This window comes from Bufo gargarizans, chromosome 5 (assembly GCF_014858855.1).
Source record: "Bufo gargarizans isolate SCDJY-AF-19 chromosome 5, ASM1485885v1, whole genome shotgun sequence".
NCBI classification, from domain to species: Eukaryota; Metazoa; Chordata; class Amphibia; order Anura; family Bufonidae; genus Bufo; species Bufo gargarizans.
The window spans coordinates 118,436,099-118,459,041 of NC_058084.1; the positions used below are offsets into that span (position 1 = coordinate 118,436,099).

General features: G+C 45.9%; 1 long non-coding RNA gene across 1 annotated transcript in view; it reads left to right on the forward strand.

Annotated features, from left to right (window-relative positions):
• Positions 1 to 4,995: 4,995 nt before the first annotated feature.
• The window catches only part of LOC122937700, a 65,624-nt gene continuing 47,676 nt past the window's right edge, over positions 4,996 to 22,943 (forward strand). Inside the window, exons 1-2 of the long non-coding RNA XR_006389899.1 lie at positions 4,996 to 5,130; positions 14,506 to 14,600. This is a non-coding gene — a long non-coding RNA (uncharacterized LOC122937700). The remainder of the gene's footprint in view (positions 5,131 to 14,505; positions 14,601 to 22,943) is intronic.

Below are 22,943 nucleotides of genomic sequence, written 5' to 3' on the forward strand. Positions count from 1 at the left end.
TTTAATTATTTTCTATTATTCTGAAAGAAAACATATGTTCATAGGAACAATTATAAATATGCAAACGCTAATCTCTAAGAACTTGCAGTTTCTGGGGCAATGACTGTGATTTTTTTTTTTATTGTATGTTTTTTGCTGTTCATTTTTATGTGACCAAGAGTTATGTATGCGCCAGTAGAAAAACCAGTAAACAGATAAATAAAAAATACCTTTGCGTTATACAGACAGTAGTGGTCATCAGTGTTTCTCTTGAGGACCTCATAGGAGATCTCCTCACTCATCTTTTACACATGAAAATGCAAACCGCTGTTTTTACTCCTGTCAAATGGATATGTTATTTGTGCAGCTGCTTGTATTGCTCCTCTGGGATTGAAAACAAGGATGCTGGCTTCCCGAGGCTTTCTAGGCCAGTAACCTTTGTGGGAGATTTAATCAGCAGCTCATAAGTATACTGATGCATGCCCGCTCACCTTTGGGCTCCACAAATCTATTCTGTTGATTTGCATCTGCTGCACTGATTAGCCAGTTGGGAGCAGAAGTGATTGGCCTTGCAGTGGTTCATTGCCATCATTGCGCCCATCATTCTTAGCATGTAAAGTTTTATTACTGTATCTCATTCTCTTCCGTACCACAGACTTTGTAGAGCTGTAGCTGCATGCCATAAAACTGTCTTACTGCTATTGTTCTAGATCTTCTGTTTCACTCTGTCAGCTCCGTACATGCAACTTCTCTACTTTTCTGTTGGATGAGATTCTTGATTCAGTAGATGCAAAGTTTTTTTTTAACTTTATTATTTAAAGAGTAAATTCAATATAAACCATCTTTTATCAGAAATTATTGAGAGATATCAACTGCACAAAAGCCTAAGATCACCATAAATAATGCCAAGCATCAGCCGGAATGATGTAAAACACATCTCCGCAAGACTCTGGATCAGTGGATACATGTTCTGAAGCATTTGGCTGCATATGAGCAGATAATATTGCCCGAAACACTTCAGAATTCATCCTGCTGCTTTTGTCAGCAGTCACATCATCAATAAATACAAGAGAACCAGTTCCATTGGCAGCCATACATGCCCACACCATGACACTACCACCACCATGCTTCACTGATGAGGTGGTATGCTTAGGATCATGAGCACCTGAGGGGTTAATTGTGCGGATCACAGCCCACTGTAAGAGATCAGGTGCTGCCAGGCAGCAGGGGCCAGACCCCCCTCCCTTCTCAGTATTAAAATTATTGGTGGCCAGTGCGGCCCCCCGCAGTATTAAAATCATTGGTTGTCAGTGTGGCACCCCCCTCCCTATTAAAATCAGTGGTGGCTAGTGCGGCGCCCCCACCCCCACCCCCACGCACCCCCTATTAAAATCATTGGTGTCCAGTGCGGCCTCCCCTCTCCCCCCCAATTAAAATCATTGGTTAACAACCCCCCTCCCTCCTCCATCATTGGTGGCAGCGGAGCGGCAGTTCCGATCTGAGTCCTAGTTTAATCGCTGGGGCTCCGATCGGTTACCATGGCAGCCAGGATGCTACTGCAGTCCTGGCTGCCATGGTTACTTAGCACTTTTAGCAGCATTATACTTACATGCGTTGTCTGTGGCTGGCCGGCGCTCCTTCTACTGGTAAGTGAAAGATCTGTGCGGCGCATTGCTTATAGCACAGACCTGTCACTTACCAGTAGGAGGAGCACCTGGTAGCGTCCTGGCTGCCATGGTAACTGATCGGAGAGCCAGCGATTAAACTAGGACTCCGATCAGAACTGCCGCTCCGCTGCCACCAATGATAGGGGGGTTGTTAACCTGTGGCCACGGCCACCAATGATTTTAATTAGGGGTGGGGGGGAGACGGGAGGCCGCACTGGACACCAATGATTTTAATAGGGGGGGGGGCGCACTAACCACCAATGATTTTAATAGGGGGGTGGGGGGCTGAACTGGCCACCAATGATTTTAATACTGGGGAGGGAGGAATAGCCTTCCTGCAGAAGTGGTAGCGGCAAATACAGTGAAGGAGTTTAAGCATGCATGGGATAGGCATAAGGCTATCCTTCATATAAGATAGGGCCAGGGACTATTCATAGGATTCAGATATATTGGGCAGACTAGATGGGCCAAATGGTTCTTATCTGCCGACACATTCTATGTTTCTATGTTTCTAAAACTGATTTTACAAACTTTTCTTAACCCTTTAGGTGTTCCACAAGAATTAAAGGAAAATGGAGATCAAATTTAAAAATGTAACTTTTTTGGCAGATTTTCCATTTGAATCCATTTTTTTCTTTAACACATCGAGGGTTAACTCAATATTTATTACCCTGATTCTGCGGTTTACAGAAACACCCCACATGTGGTCATAAACTGCTTTATGGGCACACGGCAGGGCCACATTGTTTTTGGAAGGCAGATTTTGCTAAACTGGTTTTTAGATGCCATGTCCCATTTGAAGCCTCCCTTACAGTAGAAACTCCCAAGAAGTGACCCCATTTTGGAAACTAAGGGATAAGGAACCAGTTTTATTGGTACTATTTGTGGGTACATATGATTTTTTGATCATTCATTATAACACTTTATGGGGCAAGGTGACCAAAAAATTGGTTGTTTTTATTTATTTATTTTTACAGTGTTCACCTGAGGGGTTAGGTCATGTGACATTTTTATAGAGCAGATCATTACGGACGTGGCGATACCTAATATGTATACTTTTTCTTATTTATTTAAGTTTTACACAATAATAGCATTTTTTAAACAAAAAAATGATGTTTTAATGTGTCTATGTTCTGAGAGCAATTTTCTTATGTAGGGACAAATTTTTTGCGGGATGAGGTGACGGTTTTATTGGTACCATTTTGTGGGACATACACCTTTTTGATCACTTGGTGTTGCACTTTTTGTGATGTAAGGTGACAAAAATAGCTTTTTTTAACACAATTTTATATATATTTTTTATGGTGTTTATCGGACTAGGTGGATCATGTGATATATTTATAGAGCCGACCGTCATGGACACAGCAGTACCAAATATGTCTATTTTATTTAATTTTCTAACTTTTTTTTTTAATTCCTTACTTAGGGAATTTTTTTTTTTACATGCGAAACCTTTTTTTTTTTTTTTTTTTTGACACTTTATTATTATAAAAAAAAAAATATTTTACACTTTTCGGCCCCCATAAGGTCATACAAGACCTCTGGGGGACATTAAACTTCACTTTTTTTTTCACTATTGATTTCTCCTGTAACTGTCACCGCCAGTTCTGTGAGAAGGTCTGGCAGACGTCCTTCTCTACCTCTTGCTTGACTGTCTTTGCTTTGGTTTCACTTTGTCATCTCCTTTCCTTCTCCCATGTGACACCTATTTAGACTAATCGTCTCCCTTTATATTCCCTCCCATACTGACTCACTTTGTGGTTTATACTACTTCCTGGATGAAGTGTTTACGGCTGGAGGCTGCTGCTGCTGCTGCTGCTGTTTGCTCAGATAAGTCTTTTCATGTATTGTGTTTGCTTGCTGGCTTGATTCTAGGTGACCCTGACTCCGTCCGTATTAAGTGCAGGGAGCCGGTGGTCGTGTCCCCTCACTATTATAGGGTTTTCAGGTGTCACACAGTCATAGGTACGTGGGCATACAATCATCTACCATTGAGACCCTTGCATGGGTATAGCAGTCAGGGAGAGCTCTTAGGGTTTTATAGGGCTCACCTATATGCGCCTTAGTTTGTGATAAAGCCAGTCGGATGTTTATTCATAAGTTCCAGCTATCTGAAACATCATCCGTGACAGTAACTGGGGCTGACATAGTAGCCCCAGTTACAGGGGAAATACACCCCCAGAGAGGCTGTACAGCGGTATACTGCGCTGTACAGCCTCAGTGCAGGGCTGATCGAGGTCTGTGAAAGACCCGACAGCTCCTGCACTCACCCATAGCATAGCACTTCCTGCTCTGTATACAACGATCTAGAAGGCAGGAACACCTGGGAACTGTCCCTGCCTTCTCTAAGGGCTGTTTCACACGAGCGGATGCCGTGCGTGACATCCGCTCCGTGAATGATAGCCAAGACCCGATGCGGACTGCAGAAGCACGGAGTATTAACATGATTGATAATGCTCCGTGCCTCTCTGTAACCTCTTTACTACGAAATCACAGTGACAACTTTATCTCACTGTGATTTCGTAGTAAAGAGGTTACAGAGAGGCACGGAGCATTATCAATCATGTTAATGCTCCGTGCTCCTGCAGTCTGCATCGGGTCTTGTCTGTCATTCACGGAGCGGATGTCACGCACTGCATCCACTCGTGTGAAACAGCCCTAAGGGTTGCTCTGCTGTCACTGACAGCGGGCAACCCGATCTGCAGCTGCACGATTAGCGTGCAGCTGCGATCTCTGAATGGATGTTCAGAAACATCTATTCAGAGATAGAGAACCACCTCCCGGACGTTTATAGTCAACGTGCAGACGGGAAGTGGTTAAGTTAGACCTTTTAATTTTATTGAAGGGTAATGTCATGCCTCCCAAGTGTCCCTCTTTTGGAGGGACAGTCCCTCTTTTTGACCTGGGGAATTAATGCATACATAAATTTACTAAATCGCTATGGTTTCTACCTATATATTTGACCATAACATATTGCCCCTCTTTGTGATTTTCAAAAGTTGGGAAGTATGGGTAATGTTGATACAACATACAAAGCCATTTTGCACAACTGTATGCTTCCAAGTTTGTGGAAATAGTTTTGGGAAGGCACTTTCCTGCTCTTACATAACTGTGCCCCAGAGCAAAATGCAAGACATGGTGTGATGCAGTGGCGTAGCATGAGGGGGCGTTTCCCCAGGCGCCAGACTGCAGGGGGAACGCTGGCCGCTGGGGCAAAAAATCTTAAAAATCACAGTTTTTCTCCCTCTGCCTCTTCCGCACTGCGCAGCGCGTCGCAGAGTGAGGGGCGGTTTAGGAGCGCGCACCATGATGAATCACCAGGGCGCGCACAGCAGGACGGACGGCACTTCACTGATAAGCTCTGCCCACCTTCCTGACAGTAAAGACATTGCAAGAAGAAGAAGATGGCTGCTGCAATCAGCCGCACTGCCGCTTCAGGACTAACTCCAGACACCACAGGGAGCTTGAATGAGCGACACTGACTGTGAGTGACAGTCAGTAACAGTATCACACTGTTACTCTCTGAGTGTTAGGTGTGGGGTGGGCAGGCGGTATATGAATAATGAAGGGGTGATACAGTGAAGGGCCATGAGAGCCAGGCCAAGCAGGTGGCAGTCAGGGTGCTGGTGAAGGATGACCAAAGACACAGACAGTATTGCCTCTGGGATGCCATCTGCCCATCTCTGCTGTCCATTACCAGGGTAGGCCTTGCATCCCAGAGGCAGTACTGTCTCTGGTCATCCTTCACCCTGACTGCTTGGCATGACCACCTGCTTGGCATGGCACTTCACTGCCTGCTGCTTGGTTATCAGCTTCCTCTTCGTCTTGTATCTCCTGTTCTGGAACCGGATTTTGATCTTGGTCTCTGTGAGCTTCAGGGCTGCAGCCAGCCAGGTCTGCCCTCTGAGTCTCGGGTCTAGAAAAGTATCTCTGCAGTCACTGACCAAGTTTAAGTCCCTCTGAGGCTCAGCCTGATCTGAGGCGCAATTTTAATAAACGAAACAGTGCCTGGCCTGCTGCACCACTCCAGTCAGGGAGTGAGGGCAGCAGTAGTTGTATTTCTTCAGTTTAACGATTGCTTGCTGCCCAGAGAGGTAATTTTTGTGGGGAAAATGCGTCTCAGCCCAGCCTCAGGAGGAGTCATACTGGACCAGTATTAATAATGGAGGATTATTATTGTGGGGGCCTAGGTGGAATATGCACAGCGAGTAGTACTAGTACTATTCTTTCCCATAGGCCTATTGTGCAGCAGATTCCACTTAGGCCCCCACAGTAATAATCATTTGTATTAATCCATTGTTAGTCCTCATTAGGCCCCATGCCCCAGACAGGCCTCACTGAGTAAATTGTATTACTTTCAGTAGTGCTGGTTAGGTTGAGGTATGCATGGAGCCAAAATGGGAATTAGCAATGGATTAATTAATCCCCTTGCACCCCTGACAGGGCCTGCTGACCTAATAGTGAAATATAGCCACGCCAGCAACCCAACGGTCATTTAACCCCTCATATGATGTGGTCAATAGCAACTACGGCATCTGAGCAGTTACACAGGTTTTGTTTTGCCACATGTGAAAATATCCAAACAATTAAAGGGTTAAATAAAAAAATAAAAAAAATTCCTGCTTGTTGAATGCTACATTGGAAAAAAAAACTGAAAGAAAAATGTGTGATTTAAAGGCGCAGGAGGGCATGGTGATGTGTTTGTGACCGTCTGTGCCGGGATGCCACAAGCGGTGATGGAGTGCGGTAGAGAGGTGAGTATTTTATTTAATTTTATCTAAGTACCCTAAGGCAGGCCATACTAGTATATATAGAAAAAAATGAGGCCATTATTAAAATAATTATACAGAGGGTCCATGATAATAATACTACAGTAGGGGCCATTATAATACAGAGGGGCCATTATAATAATACAAAGGGGCTATTCTGTATTATTAAAATGGCCCCTCTGTATTATAATGGCCCCTACTGTAGTATTATAATTTGTTATAGACTAGGGATGAGCGAACTCGAACTGTATAGTTCGGGTTCGTACCGAATTTTGGGGTGTCCGTGACACGGACCCGAACCCGGACATTTTCGTAAAAGTCTGGGTTCGGTGTTCGTCGCTTTCTTGGCGCTTTTGTGACGCTTTCTTGGCGCTTTTTGAAAAGCTGCAAAGCAGCCAATCAACAAGCGTCATACTACTTGCCCCAAGAGGCCGTCACAGCCATGCCTACTATTGGCATGGCTGTGATTGGCCAGAGCACCATGTGACCCAGCCTCTATTTGAGCTGGAGTCACATAGCGCCGCCCGTCACTCTGCTCTGATTAGCGTAGGGAGAGGTTGCGGCTGCGACAGTAGGGCGAGATTAGGCAGATTAACTCCTCCAAAGGACTTGATTAATCGATCGATCTGCAGCTGTGCATCATTGAGCTGCTGAAATTCAATTGCTCACTGTTTTTAGGCTGCCCAGACCGTTTGTCAGTCACTTTTTTCTGGGGTGATCGGCGGCCATTTTGTGTCTTGTGGTGCGCCAGCACAAGCTGCGACCAAGTGCATTTAACCCTCAATGGTGTGGTTGTTTTTTGGCTAAAGCCTACATCAGGGTGAAGCTGTCACACCAAGTGCATTTAACCAGCAATAGTCTGTTTATTTTTTGGCCATATACTACATCAGGGGCAAGCTACGCCTGTCACCAAGTGCATTTAACCCTCAGTAGTGTGGTTGGTCAAGCTGTCACACCAAGTGCATTTAACCAGCAATAGTCTGTTCATTTTTGGCCATATACTACATCAGAGGCAAGCTGCGCCTGTCACCAAGTGCATTTAACCCTCAATGGTGTGGTTGTTTTTTGGCTAAAGCCTACATCAGGGTGAAGCTGTCACACCAAGTGCATTTAACCAGCAATAGTCTGTTTATTTTTTCGCCATATACTACATCAGGGGCAAGCTGCGCCCGTCACCAAGTGCATTTAACCCTCAGTAGTGTGGTTGGTCAAGCTGTCACACCAAGTGCATTTAACCAGCAATAGTCTGTTCATTTTTTGGCCATATACTACATCAGGGGCAAGCTGCGCCTGTCACCAAGTGCATTTAACCCTCAATGGTGTGGTTGTTTTTTGGCTAAAGCCTACATCAGTGTGAAGCTGTCACACCAAGTGCATTTAGCCAGCAATAGTCTGTTCATTTTTTGGCCATATACTACATCAGGGGCAAGCTGCGCCTGTCACCAAGTGCATTTAACCCTCAATGGTGTGGTTGTTTTTTGGCTAAAGCCTACATCAGGGTGAAGCTGTCACACCAAGTGCATTTAACCAGCAATAGTCTGTTTATTTTTTGGCCATATACTACATCAGGGGCAAGCTGCGCCCGTCACCAAGTGCATTTAACCCTCAGTAGTGTGGTTGGTCAAGCTGTCACACCAAGTGCATTTATCCAGCAATAGTCTGTTCATTTTTTGGCCATATACTACATCAGGGGCAAGCTGCGCCCGTCACCAAGTGCATTTAACCCTCAGTAGTGTGGTTGGTCAAGCTGTCACACCAAGTGCATTTAACCAGCAATAGTGTGGTTATTTTTTGGCCATATCCCAGTCTAATTCTGTCAGTAAATCCATACCGGTCACCCAGCGCCTAAATACTAGGCCTCAAATTTATATCCCGCTAAATCTGTCGTTACCGCTGTACTGTTCTGGCTGGGCAAGTTATTTAGTGTCCGTCAAAGCACATTTTTTGTTCTGGGTTGAAATACAATTCCCAATTTAGCAATTTCATAATTTAGTGGTTTCTGCTGTATCAGAGCTTTTTGAAATCTATCCCTAAAAGGGTATATAATATTCAAGGTGCACATAGGGTCATTCAGAATAACTTCACACACACGCTACTGTGCATTTCCAAGTTTAATTCTGTCAGTAAATCCATACCGGTCACCCAGCGCCTAAATACTAGGCCTCAAATTTATATCCCGCTAAATCTGTCGTTACCGCTGTACTGTTCTGGCTGGGCAAGTTATTTAGTGTCCGTCAAAGCACATTTTTTGTTCTGGGTTGAAATACAATTCCCAATTTAGCAATTTCATAATTTAGTGGTTTCTGCTGTATCAGAGCTTTTTGAAATCTATCCCTAAAAGGGTATATAATATTCAAGGTGCACATAGGGTCATTCAGAATAACTTCACACACACGCTACTGTGCATTTCCAAGTTTAATTCTGTCAGTAAATCCATACCGGTCACCCAGCGCCTAAATACTAGGCCTCAAATTTATATCCCGCTAAATCTGTCGTTACCGCTGTACTGTTCTGGCTGGGCAAGTTATTTAGTGTCCGTCAAAGCACATTTTTTGTTCTGGGTTGAAATACAATTCCCAATTTAGCAATTTCATAATTTAGTGGTTTCTGCTGTATCAGAGCTATTTGAAATCTATCCCTAAAAGGGTATATAATATTCAAGGTGCACATAGGGTCATTCAGAATAACTTCACACACACGCTACTGTGCATTTCCAAGTCTAATTCTGTCAGTAAATCTATACCGGTCACCCAGCGCCTAAATACTAGGCCTCAAATTTATATTCAGCTGAATTTGAATACAATACATTGGGCCAAATAATATTTTTGTTGTTGTGGTGAACGATAACAATGAGGAAAACATCTATTAAGGGACGCGGACGTGGACATGGTCGTGGTGGTGTTAGTGGACCCTCTGGTGCTGGGAGAGGACGTGGCCGTTCTGCCACATCCACACGTCCTAGTGTACCAACTACCTCAGGTCCCAGTAGCCGCCAGAATTTACAGCGATATATGGTGGGGCCCAATGCCGTTCTAAGGATGGTAAGGCCTGAGCAGGTACAGGCATTAGTCAATTGGGTGGCCGACAGTGGATCCAGCACGTTCACATTATCTCCCACCCAGTCTTCTGCAGAAAGCGCACAGATGGCGCCTGAAAACCAACCCCATCAGTCTGTCACATCACCCCCATGCATATCAGGGAAACTGTCTGAGCCTCAAGTTATGCAGCAGTCTCTTATGCTGTTTGTAGACTCTGCTGGCAGGGTTTCCCAAGGGCATCCACCTAGCCCTTCCCCAGCGGTGGAAGACATAGACTGCACTGACGCACAACCACTTATGTTTCCTGATGATGAGGACATGGGAATACCACCTCAGCATGTCTCTGATGATGACGAAACACAGGTGCCAACTGCTGCGTCTTTCTGCAGTGTGCAGACTGAACAGGAGGTCAGGGATCAAGACTGGGTGGAAGACGATGCAGGGGACGATGAGGTCCTAGACCCCACATGGAATGAAGGTCGTGCCACTGACTTTCACAGTTCGGAGGAAGAGGCAGTGGTGAGACCGAGCCAACAGCGTAGCAAAAGAGGGAGCAGTGGGCAAAAGCATATCACCCGCCGCCAAGAGACTCCGCCTGCTACTGACCGCCGCCATCTGGGACCGAGCACCCCAAAGGCAGCTTCAAGGAGTTCCCTGGCATGGCACTTCTTCAAACAATGTGCTGACGACAAGACCCGAGTGGTTTGCACGCTGTGCCATCAGAGCCTGAAGCGAGGCATTAACGTTCTGAACCTTAGCACAACCTGCATGACCAGGCACCTGCATGCAAAGCATGAACTGCAGTGGAGTAAACACCTTAAAAACAAGGAAGTCGCTCAGGCTCCCCCTGCTACCTCTTCTGCTGCTGCCGCCTCGGCCTCTTCTGCTGCTGCCGCCTCGGCCTCTTCCTCCGCCTCTGGAGGAACGTTGGCACCTGCCGCCCAGCAAACAGGGGATGTACCACCAACACCACCACCACCTCCGTCACCAAGCGTCTCAACCATATCACACGGCAGCGTTCAGCTCTCCATCTCACAAACATTTGAGAGAAAGCGTAAATTCCCACCTAGCCACCCTCGATCCCTGGCCCTGAATGCCAGCATTTCTAAACTACTGGCCTATGAAATGCTGTCATTTAGGCTGGTGGACACAGACAGCTTCAAACAGCTCATGTCGCTTGCTGTCCCACAGTATTTTGTTCCCAGCCGCCACTACTTCTCCAAGAGAGCCGTGCCTTCCCTGCACAACCAAGTATCCGATAAAATCAAGTGTGCACTGCGCAACGCCATCTGTAGCAAGGTCCACCTAACCACAGATACGTGGACCAGTAAGCACGGCCAGGGACGCTATATCTCCCTAACTGCACACTGGGTAAATGTAGTGGCAGCTGGGCCCCAGGCGGAGAGCTGTTTGGCGCACGTCCTTCCGCCGCCAAGGATCGCAGGGCAACATTCTTTGCCTCCTGTTGCCACCTCCTCCTTCTCGGCTTCCTCCTCCTCTTCTTCCACCTGCTCATCCAGTCAGCCACACACCTTCACCACCAACTTCAGCACAGCCCGGGGTAAACGTCAGCAGGCCATTCTGAAACTCATATGTTTGGGGGACAGGCCCCACACCGCACAGGAGTTGTGGCGGGGTATAGAACAACAGACCGACGAGTGGTTGCTGCCGGTGAGCCTCAAGCCCGGCCTGGTGGTGTGCGATAATGGGCGAAATCTCGTTGCAGCTCTGGGACTAGCCAGTTTGACGCACATCCCTTGCCTGGCGCATGTGCTGAATTTGGTGGTGCAGAAGTTCATTCACAACTACCCCGACATGTCAGAGCTGCTGCATAAAGTGCGGGCCGTCTGTTCACGCTTCCGGCGTTCACATCCTGCCGCTACTCGCCTGTCTGCGCTACAGCGTAACTTCGGCCTTCCCGCTCACCGCCTCATATGCGACGTGCCCACCAGGTGGAACTCCACCTTGCACATGCTGGACAGACTGTGCGAGCAGCAGCAGGCCATAGTGGAGTTTCAGCTGCAGCACGCACGGGTCAGTCGCACTGCGGAACAGCACCACTTCACCACCAATGACTGGGCCTCCATGCGAGACCTGTGTGCCCTGTTGCGCTGTTTCGAGTACTCCACCAACATGGCCAGTGGCGATGACGCCGTTATCAGCGTTACAATACCACTTCTATGTCTCCTTGAGAAAACAGGGCGATGATGGAAGAGGAGGTGGCCCAGGAGAAGGAGGAGGAAGAGGGGTCATTTTTAGCACTTTCAGGCCAGTCTCTTCGAAGTGACTCAGAGGGAGGTTTTTTGCAACAGCAGAGGCCAGGTACAAATGTGGCCAGCCAGGGCCCACTACTGGAGGACGAGGAGGACGAGGATGAGGAGGAGGTGGAGGAGGATGAGGATGAAGCATGGTCACAGCGGGGTGGCACCCAACGCAGCTCGGCCCCATCACTGGTGCGTGGCTGGGGGGAAAGGCAGGACGATGACGATACGCCTCCCACAGAGGACAGCTTGTCCTTACCCCTGGGCAGCCTGGCACACATGAGCGACTACATGCTGCAGTGCCTGCGCAACGACAGCAGAGTTGCCCACATTTTAACCTGTGCGGACTACTGGGTTGCCACCCTGCTGGATCCACGCTACAAAGACAATGTGCCCACCTTACTTCCTGCACTGGAGCGTGATAGGAAGATGCGCGAGTACAAGCGCACGTTGGTAGACGCGCTACTGAGAGCATTCCCAAATGTCACAGGGGAACAAGTGGAAGCCCAAGGCCAAGGCAGAGGAGGAGCAAGAGGTCGCCAAGGCAGCTGTGTCACGGCCAGCTCCTCTGAGGGCAGGGTTAGCATGGCAGAGATGTGGAAAACTTTTGTCAACACGCCACAGCTAACTGCACCACCACCTGATACGCAACGTGTTAGCAGGAGGCAACATTTTTACTAACATGGTGGAACAGTACTTGTGCACACCCCTCCACGTACTGACTGATGGTTCGGCCCCATTCAACTTCTGGGTCTCTAAATTGTCCACGTGGCCAGAGCTAGCCTTTTATGCCTTGGAGGTGCTGGCCTGCCCGGCGGCCAGCGTTTTGTCTGAACGTGTATTCAGCACGGCAGGGGGCGTCATTACAGACAAACGCAGCCGCCTGTCTACAGCCAATGTGGACAAGCTGACGTTCATAAAAATGAACCAGGCATGGATCCCACACGACCTGTCCGTCCCTTGTCCAGATTAGACATTAACTACCTCCCCTTAACCATATATTATTGTACTCCAGGGCACTTCCTCATTCAATCCTATTTTTAATTTCATTTTACCATTATATTGCGAGGCTACCCAAAGTTGAATGAACCTCTCCTCTGTCTGGGTGCCGGGGCCTAAATATATGCCAATGGACTGTTCCAATGTTGGGTGACGTGAAGCCTGATTCTCTGCTATGACATGCAGACTAATTCTCTGCTGACATGAAGACAGATTCTCTGTTACGGGACCTCTCTCCTCTGCCTGGGTGCTGGGCCTAAATATCTGACAATGGACTGTTGCAGTGGTGGCTGACGTGAAGCCTGATTCTCTGCTATGACATGCAGACTAATTCTCTGCTGACATGAAGCCAGATTGTCTGTTACGGGACCTCTCTCCTCTGCCTGGGTGCTGGGCCTAAATATCTGACAATGGACTGTTGCAGTGGTGGCTGACGTGAAGCCTGATTTTCTGCTATGACATGCAGACTGATTCTCTGCTGACATGAAGCCAGATCCTCTGTTACGGAACCTCTCTCCTCTGCCTGGGTGCTGGGCCTAAATATCTGACAATGGACTGTTGCAGTGGTGGCTGACGTTAAGCCTGATTTTCTGCTATTACATGCAGACTGATTCTCTGCTGACATGAAGCCAGATCCTCTGTTACGGGACCTCTCTCCTCTGCCTGTGTGCTGGGCCTAAATATATGCCAATGGACTGTTGCAGTGGTGGCTGACGTGAAGCCTGATTTTCTGCTATTACATGCAGACTGATTCTCTGCTGACATGAAGCCAGATCCTCTGTTACGGGACCTCTCTCCTCTGCCTGTGTGCTTGGCCTAAATATATGCCAATGGACTGTTGCAGTGGTGGCTGACGTGAAGCCTGATTTTCTGCTATTACATGCAGACTGATTCTCTGCTGACATGAAGCCAGATCCTCTGTTACGGGACCTCTCTCCTCTGCCTGGGTGCCGGGGCCTAAATATCTGAGAATGGACTTTTCCAGTGGTGGGTGACGTGAAGCCAGATTTTCTGCTATGGGACCTCTCTCCAATTTATTTTGGTTAATTTTTATTTATTTAATTTTTATTTTAATTCATTTCCCTATCCACATTTGTTTGCATGGGATTTACCTACATGTTGCTGCCTTTTGCAGCCCTCTAGCCCTTTCCTGGGCTGTTTTACAGCCTTTTTAGTACCGGAAAGTTCGGGTCCCCATTGACTTCGGGACGAAGTTCGGATCGGGTTCGGATCCCGAACCCGAACATTTCCGGGAAGTTCGGCCGAACTTCTCGAACCCGAACATTCAGGTGTTCGCTCAACTCTATTATAGACCCTCTGTATAATTATTAAATATAATGACCGCTCTGTATTACAATGGCCTCCACTGTAGTATTATTATTATTATTATTTTTATTATTATTATTATTATGGACCCTCTGTATAATTATTAAATAAAGAGCCATTTTATGTAATAATTATTATACAGAGGGTCCATAATAATAATACTACAGTGGAGTCCATAATAATACAGAGGGGGCCATTATAATAATACAACTGGGGCCATTATTATAATAATAATAATAATAATATAGAGGGGGCCATTATAATAATACAACTGGGGCCATTATAATAATAATAATACAGAGGGGACCATGATAATAATACAGGGGGACTATATACAGGGAGGACTATCTGTCTGGTACTAGCTCAGTATTGGAGGTAGCAGCAGGATAACAATGTTGAGGCACCAGGAGGGGGAGGATGATAGTAAAGTGAGGAATCTAAAAAAAAAATCTGTGACACTCTACAGAGACGCGGCTGAAAGAAGATGTCATGGCGGTCTAATCTCCGAATGAAGACGCTGAGGAAAGTTTACATCACAGGGGATGTCACTGAATGTATGAGGTATGTGCTGCTGTATTCTATTGTATATATCGTAGCAATGTATGTAATGTCCATCCACATATCTGTTTGCAGTAGGGTTTGGGGGTTATGGATATAGAATTTGGCCCACACTGCCGCAGCCAGCCCGGCCCCAGACTTCAGGTCACACTGTGCGTGTTCTGAATACTGGGGCCTCACACCCAGTGGCGTACCGCCAATATAGGCAGCGCACGCAGCTGCTATGGGGCCCGTGGCAAGGGGGGGCCCGGAGGGCATGGAAGGCTCCGCCCCTATGTCTGTAGTTTTGTATTCATCATTGCCACAGTCTTCCGTCCCGATCCCTATCTGAAGCTTGGGCGGGCCCTGCTTTCCCTCTGCTCAGCCCCCCCCCCCTTTACCCATCCAGTGACATACCGCAATGCCGCTCAATCTCCTCTGTTTGCTGGGCACTCGCACTGCACTGGCCAATCAGCATTTAGTGGTGCAAAGCTCCTGCTGCTGATTGGCCAGTGTGCGAGTCGCAGGCTCAGAAGACAGCAGCAGATCAGAGCAGAACTGTGCAGGCAGCTGCTGGATGGGCAGGACGGCAGTCTTGTGCTTACCGCGCTCACGTCACGCGCTGCAGCTGCCACTGCCACCACCTGCCTCATACTGCCACAAGTTCCACTGAGACCCAAGTCCCATCCCAACTTCAACCAGCCCCCAGCATCGCTGGCATGCCCCTTGCCTGTTGTGTGCCACTGCCAATCTGCCACCAAGGACAAAGTAAGTTGTACACTCACAGCAGTGAGTGACAGACTCTACGTTTAAAAAAGTTCATAGGGTGTGGTGAGGGATGGGTATTGTGGGAAAAGGGCAGCAGCAGCAGCAAGAAGAGTTCCTGCAGGTTTGGGGAGGGGGCACTGTTCTATAAGGGTTATTATATAGAGGACTCAGGAGGACAGTTTGCCCCAGCCCCCCCCCCCCCCTTCCCCTCCCCAATGAACTCTGCTGCAGTTTAATTGCTTATTTGGAGTACTGTGTCATGGGGGGATGGTTAGTGGGGGGAAGAGGGCAGCAGAAAGCAGAGTTTCTGCAGGGTTGGGGAACACTATTCTATAAGGCTCATTATTATTCATTATTACCCCGACAGTGCACCACCCCCTAGTAATTTAACTCCTCAGGTCCCACGATCAATTAATAGTAAAAAAAAAAATATAGATTAATAGTAAAAAAAAATGTGAAAAAACAAAACAAACACTGATATATTAAACATTTAAATCACCCCAATTTTACATATAAAAATATTAAACAATAAAAAAAATCATATTATGTATTGCCGCGGCCGAAAAGGTCTGCACTATTATATATAAAGAACCTGTACGGTGAGCGCCTTAACGAAAAAAACCCCCACAAAAGGGCAGGTGGTGGGATGGGCCAGGGATGGGTAGTGGGTGGAATTAGGGGGCCTAATTCAGATTCTTGCTATGGGGCCGAATGATTTCTATGTACGCCCCTGCTCACACCCATCTACTACATTATCTGTACTCACAGAGTTATGACTGTGTTATCTGTGGTGTTACATAGGACTGCGGGTGACATACATCTACTACATTATCTGAAAAAAAAAGGGGCGTGGTCACAGATTGGGGGGGAGCAATACTTGGCTTGCCCCGGGTGCTGGCAACGCACACTACGCCACTGCTGTGATGAGTTTGGAGTGGAGCAATTTGAGTGGCATACAGAGAGCCCCGACTTCAATCTCATAGAGCACCTCAAGCGGTTGGATGAAATGGAATGAGAGCCAGATCTTCTCCCCCAGCATCAGTGACATGTGACCTCACAAATACATTTGGCTGAATGGGTCAAATTCCACACTACAAAATCTTATGGAGAGCCTTCCTAGAAGAGTGGAGACTGTTGTAGCTGCTATATTGGACCTGACTCTATATTAGGGCTCGTGCCCATAACTGTGTCCATATTGCAGTCCGCAAACTATATATAAGCTATATACACAAAATAAGTATACCGCCTGTGTGCGATCCACATTTTTCTCACTCCTATCACTAGAAATGACTATTCTTATGCACCGTATGCACAAGAATAGAACAAGTTATATAATTTGCTGAACAGACACACAGAGGACATCCATGTGTTGTCCGTTTTTCTTTTTTTGTTTTGTTTAGATTGTTTTGCAGACCCATAGAAATTTAGGTTCCGTTGTGCAATCTACAACAAATGTAAAATATGTAAAATGTAAAATATGGTAGTTTTCATGAGGCCTTAACATGGGATGTCCAACATGGTCAACAAGCTCATAGATGGTGATTATCTCATTATTTATACAACAGTAGGCCAGACTTATCAATGTTTTTATGCCAGTTAAACACCATATTTGTTAAGCCCATGTGCCACTTTTTTGGACAAAAACTATGCAAACAGCAGAACTAATTTATGGAGTATTTCTTTTTAAATGGAGCACAATGTAAAAGGAGAGCGATCCGTAAAAGCATTCATTTGGCTTGCCTGTGTTGATAGATTTCCCCCAATGACTTCTGTTTAACCATTGGAGAAGTTTGTATTCCAGTTTCTTCAGAGGAAAAAATAAGATACATAATATTCATCGGCAATGTATAACGCAGCCATGATAGACAACATTCAGAATTAACAAAAAGTAAAACATGTACAGTATACATATTGAAAATGTTTGGGTAAATTTCAGGACACCATGAAGAGGATTAAAGTGCACCTGTCAAAAGGATCAGTATTATTGAACTACACTGACATACTGCCTGGTAGGGGTGATCCTTCTGATTAAAATGATTCCTGTCTTTGAAATCGGTTCCTGTGATCCCTAGAAAAAAAAACTTTTATTCTATATGCAAATTTCAGTGCACCACGGGGTGGAGTCTAGTCCCCAAATGCACCCAATATTAATGGTCTATTGCAAAAAAAAAATCCCATTCTGATGTTAATAGTAAATTCTCACCTGGGGCTGCTGTCTTTTACAGGTGTCTATGTTATAAAATATCATGCTGCTTATCCCTTGGTCAAAACATACCAGTAGCAACAATATAAGTCTGCACTGGGTAACAACTTCAGATCTTAGTGCTGTATGTTCTGCTATTGTTACTTTATCTCCTCCAAATGGCCCTCTTTCTCCTGTAGAAGATGTAGGACTATTGCTAACCAACCACCTTTGCGCCTCCCAGTGGTGAGCTACACATTGCATACTGCTTGTGACTTTCTGCTTGTTTTAATTCTGAATTGTTTGTGATCATAAAAGATCTATTAGGAGATTAGGGCAGGTTCACTTCTGCAAGCAAATAAATCTGACAGTCTGCCTCGGCAGTGGAGCTGACTATCAGAGTTCCCATATTCAGCATAGCCAAACATTACTGGGCAGTGCTGCATCCCCATTCACTATACTGGTATCCGACAGGGATCTGGCAGATTTCTGGTATAAATGTAGGCTTCTGTATACAGTATTTGTTCATTTGAAAGCCATAATTTATGCCAGAAACCTGATGAATCCCTGTTAGATACCCATGACCGGCATTTGGGGTGTGCGAGATTGTGTTTCGTTGCATTGGTAAATGGGAGTCTAGCCAGTTCCAGTCCTATGTGAGGCCTGCGTCACTATAAAGGGGGTAATGGTGTTATTGTGGGGATGGGACACGTTTTGGTTGATGTATTGTATTTTGTGTTCCCTACAGGTAGTGGTGTGGATCATGGGGCACTCTTATGTGTTCTGGGGAGCCAGATGGAAGACAGCTGGGTTCTTCAAGAGAGGTGGCGGTGATTCGTCGGTTGGGGAGGAATGCTGTGGAGTCGGGTTCCTCCAGCGTTAAACAGATAAGCAAGTTTGGATATGTCCCCGAGGGTATTGGTGTTGCATGTAGGGGAAAATGATTTGGGGGTGCGCCACTTTAGTGGGGAATATTGGTATTGCGGTTCGTCATAGGGAGTTGGAAGCGGGAGAGGAGGCGTTTTGAAAGGGGGGACGGAGTACATCTGAACGCGGTGGGAATTGACTTGTGGTGTTCAAGTTTACAGGACGGGAATGAGTTGGCTTGTGGGTGTGGCGGGACGCAAGCAGGTGAGGTTTCACCCCCTTGTGTCGTGGGCGGTGGTGGATCCTTGGAGTTGGTGGTTATGGTGGATTTGGCGTGGTGGACTCCCCAGGTATTTGAATTTGGGGCGTGATATGACTGGTATCTTCCCACGTTTTTTGCCCATAGCTACCATTTTCTGCCTCTGAGTTGGCGTTTATCGGCTGGAAGTAATTTAATTTAATTGAGGGGCGGGGCAGTTACCCGTCAGGTTTACAGGGGCTCCAAGGACCCTCCCCGTTTGTTATGTTTTTTCTTGGACGGGCCTTCAGGTGGGAAGGCCTTGGGATTGGTTATTTATGTTATTTATTGTATGTTTGTTATTTACTAAATGCTGCTGTGGCCAATTAAATCCACCTGCGGAGTTGTGTCTTTATTGGGTGGAAATGGGGGGACATTGGGAGGAGAACGACTCGAAAATACGTTGGTCATGCAATGATACTTCCCTCACACAGTAGAATGCCTTTTAAAGAGGACCTTTCACCGATTATGACACTGTGAACTAAGTATACAGACATGGAGAGCGGCGCCCGGGGATCTCACTGCACTTACTATTATCCCTGGGCACTGCTCCGTTCTCCTGCTATGCCCTCCAGTATCTCCGGCCACTAAGTTATAGTAGGCGGAGATTTCAGTCACTAAGTTATGGTAGGCGGAGTCTGCCCTTGTTCTCCTCTAGCGCTGGCCAATCGCAGCGCAGAGCTCACAGCCTGGGAGGTTATTATCTCCCAGGCTGTGAGCTCTGCAATGCGATTGGCCAGCGCTACAGAAGAACAAGGGCAGACTCCGCCTACCATAACTTTGTGACCGGAGATACCGGAGGGCATAGCAGGAGAACGGATCGGCGCCCAGGGATAATAGTAAGTGCAGTGAGATCCCCGGGCGCCGCTCTCCATGTCTATATACTTAGTTCACAGTGTCATAATCGGTGAAAGGTCCTCTTTAAGTGACCCCTCAGAGTAGAATGCCCGCTTTTTGTCTCTGAACAGCGGTTATGCCCCATTAGTGCCCCCATACAGCAGTTAAGCCCTTTAAGTGTCCCCAAGAGTAAAATGCTTCCTTAGGTCCCTTGCAGATGAGCGTGAGCGGATTAAGTCGGAATGTGTTGCAGATGCGTCAAGTGAAAAATGAGCAATTTCGCAAGCAAGGTCATTCAGTTTTGTATGCAATCGCATTCAGTTGTTCAGTTTTTATCGCGCAAGTGCAATGCGATTTAATGAGTTTTGCACGCGCGTGCTAAAAAACTGAACGTATACAAACAACATCTCTTAACAACCATCCACTTCCTTGCGGATGCGATTTTCACGCAGCCCCATTCACTTCTATGGGGCCAGCGTTACGTGAAAATCGCTGAATATAGAACATGCTGCGATTTTCACGCCACGCATAAGTGATGCGTGAAAACCAACGCTCATGTACACAGCCCCATTGAAATGAATGGGTCCGGATTCTGTGCGGGCGCAATTCTTTTGCAGCATGCATTGCACCCGCGAGGAATACTTGCTTGTGTGAAAGGGGAATCCAGTAATGCTGACCATTAGTGCCTCTATCCAGTAATTCTGCTCCCTTAGTGCCCCATCCAGTAATGCTGCCCCCTTAGTGCCCCCATCCAGTGGTTTTGCCCCTTTTAGTGCCCCATCCAGTAGTTTTGCCCCATTTACTGCCCCCATCCAGTAGTTTTGCCCTTTAGTTCCCCATCCAGTAAATTCTGCCCTTTAGTTCCCCATACAGTAGTTCTGCCCCCTTTACTGCCCCCATCCAGTAGTTTTGCCCCCTTTAGTGCCCCATTCAGTAGTTTTGCATCCTTAGTGCCCCCATCCAGTAGTTTTGCCCTCTTTAGTGCCCACATCCAGTAGTTTTGCCCTTTTTTGTGACTCCTCTAGCAGTTTTGCCCCCTTAGTGCCCCCCAAAAAATCTAATACTTACTAGTGTTGATCACGAATATTCGAATTTCGAATTTTTATTGCGAATATAGGTACTTCGAAAATTCGCGAATATTTCGAATATAGTTATATATTCGTAATTTTGAATATTCGAATATTTTTTTTCCTTTTTTTTTTATTCGATTTTTTTTTAAAATCAGTACACATGATCCCTCCCTGCTTCTAGCTTGTGGGCCAATAAGAAGACTGCAATATACTTGACTTTAGGAGCAGTAGTGTTTGCAAATTTTGCTCTATATTCGTTTTTTTTCGAATATTCACTATATTGCTATATATTCTTGTTTTAGAATATTACGAATATTTGAAAAAACAAAGTTATAGCAATATAGCGAATATTCTAAAAAAAATTAATATAGAGCAATTTAGCTAATATAGTGCTATAATCTTCTTTGTCTCATAGTTGTAATTTTTTTCTTAGCTGAAGTTCAGATTGGAAAAAAAATTACAACTATAAAAAAAAGATTATAGCACTAAATTGCTCTATATTCGTTTTTTTCGAATATTCGCTATATTGCTATATATTCTTGTTTTAGAATATTACGAATATTCGAAAAAACTAAGTTATAGCAATATAGCGAATATTCGAAAAAAAATCGAATATAGAGCAATTTAGCTAATATAGTGCTATAATCTTCTTTGTCTAATAGTTGTAAGTTGAAAAAATTCGCAATAAAAATTTGAATCCGAAAATTCGAATTACGAAAATTCGCATATTACACAATCATTACCTTGCCGAATTTTTAAAGTAAAAAAAATCGTGAATTTTCCAATATTCGACGAATATTCTAAAAAATATTCGCAAAATATCGCGAATTCGAATATGACCCCTGCCGCTCATCACTAATACTTACATCACAGCATCCTTTCCCCTTTGAAAAAGAACGCGCTCTCTCCAGCAGCAGGCATGATGTAATGATGTCATTGTGCCTTGCTGAGCTGGAGAGCCAGCAGGCAGAGTGCTGTCCTATGCGCTCTTTGCACAGAGCTCAGCAGGCGCGATGTGTCACTATATCGTGCCTGCTGCTGAAGAGCACAGGCTGCTTTATAGGGAAGCAGGAAGCTGACAGCTCCCTGTTTAACTATGGCATTCAGCCAGCCACCCGGAGGCTGGATGAATCATTCTGGTGCCCCCTTTAGGAGAGCAGGGTAGTGTGCCCTGTTTTTTACATTTTCCCTTATTGTAATACAGGCTGCCACTCTGGCATGGTAACAATCCATCATTCCACATACGTTCAACTTGGACCCATAGTCCAGCCAAGGTAGTTATTGGCTGCTGTGCATCCAGCTGGACAGGGGAGCTGCTGGATACCCTGAATAGCACATTGTATAGTGCAGGCAGCATGTGGGTGAGCTCTCTGAGTTGAAAAGGCAGTAGGACCGGTTCCACAATGTCCTGGACATACCAAAGGCTGCCAAAGTCCCCTCCATGAATACCAGATGGAAACCGCCATGGTAATGATGCCTCACACCATGACATCTGTTGTTGGTCTTGTTTGTATCTGCACTATGCACTCTCCAGCACTCCCTCAGATGCAGCCATCAATGGAAAATAATGTTCATTGATGAAAGAAGGTTCTGCCTTGATAGTAATGATGTCTGCACCTTAACCATGCCAAAGTGGCAGCCTGCATTGCAACTAGGGGAGATGCCATCAAGTAATAATGTGACACTAGCTCAACATATAACCTACTGCAAAACTCAAAATAAAGGGTGCACCACCTTGGTTATGTGATCATTGAACAAGCACCACTAACAGTTAATACTTTGTGAATCTGAGCTCAATCACATTAAGTTTTCCAGGTGTTCTTTTTTCATTTTCTGGTAATATGGCATATGGAAATAATGCCCTTTTTATCACTGAGACCAAGATCTGCGATAATATACCTTTTTAACAATTTGTGAGTATTGAAATATTTGTTGAGATGGTCAGTCATGATATAAAATAAATAAGGAAAAAATGTAAAATCCATGGAAGATCCCTTTGGAGAATTTAGGTCTGGATGAATTAAGCTCAAAGGATGGCATCAACATGAAGCCTTCTGTCAAGCAGAGGTTAATGTAGTCATAATGATTATATTAGTATGGCCTTGATGCAGCATCCCACTTGATGTGTGTATGGGTCACTGCAAAGTTGTCATGTTCCATGTTATGTCATTAGCCTAGTCATGTGATCTAGCTGATAGATTCCCGTTAACAGGCTGTTAGGTGCACTACACTTATTCCACCACTAGATGGGGATAGCACCATAGTCGATATATACCACAGTTCAGGCCTAGTTAGTGGTTGGTTGGAGTAGTTGGAGTGAGGAGCAGGCGGAAGGAGAGGACTCT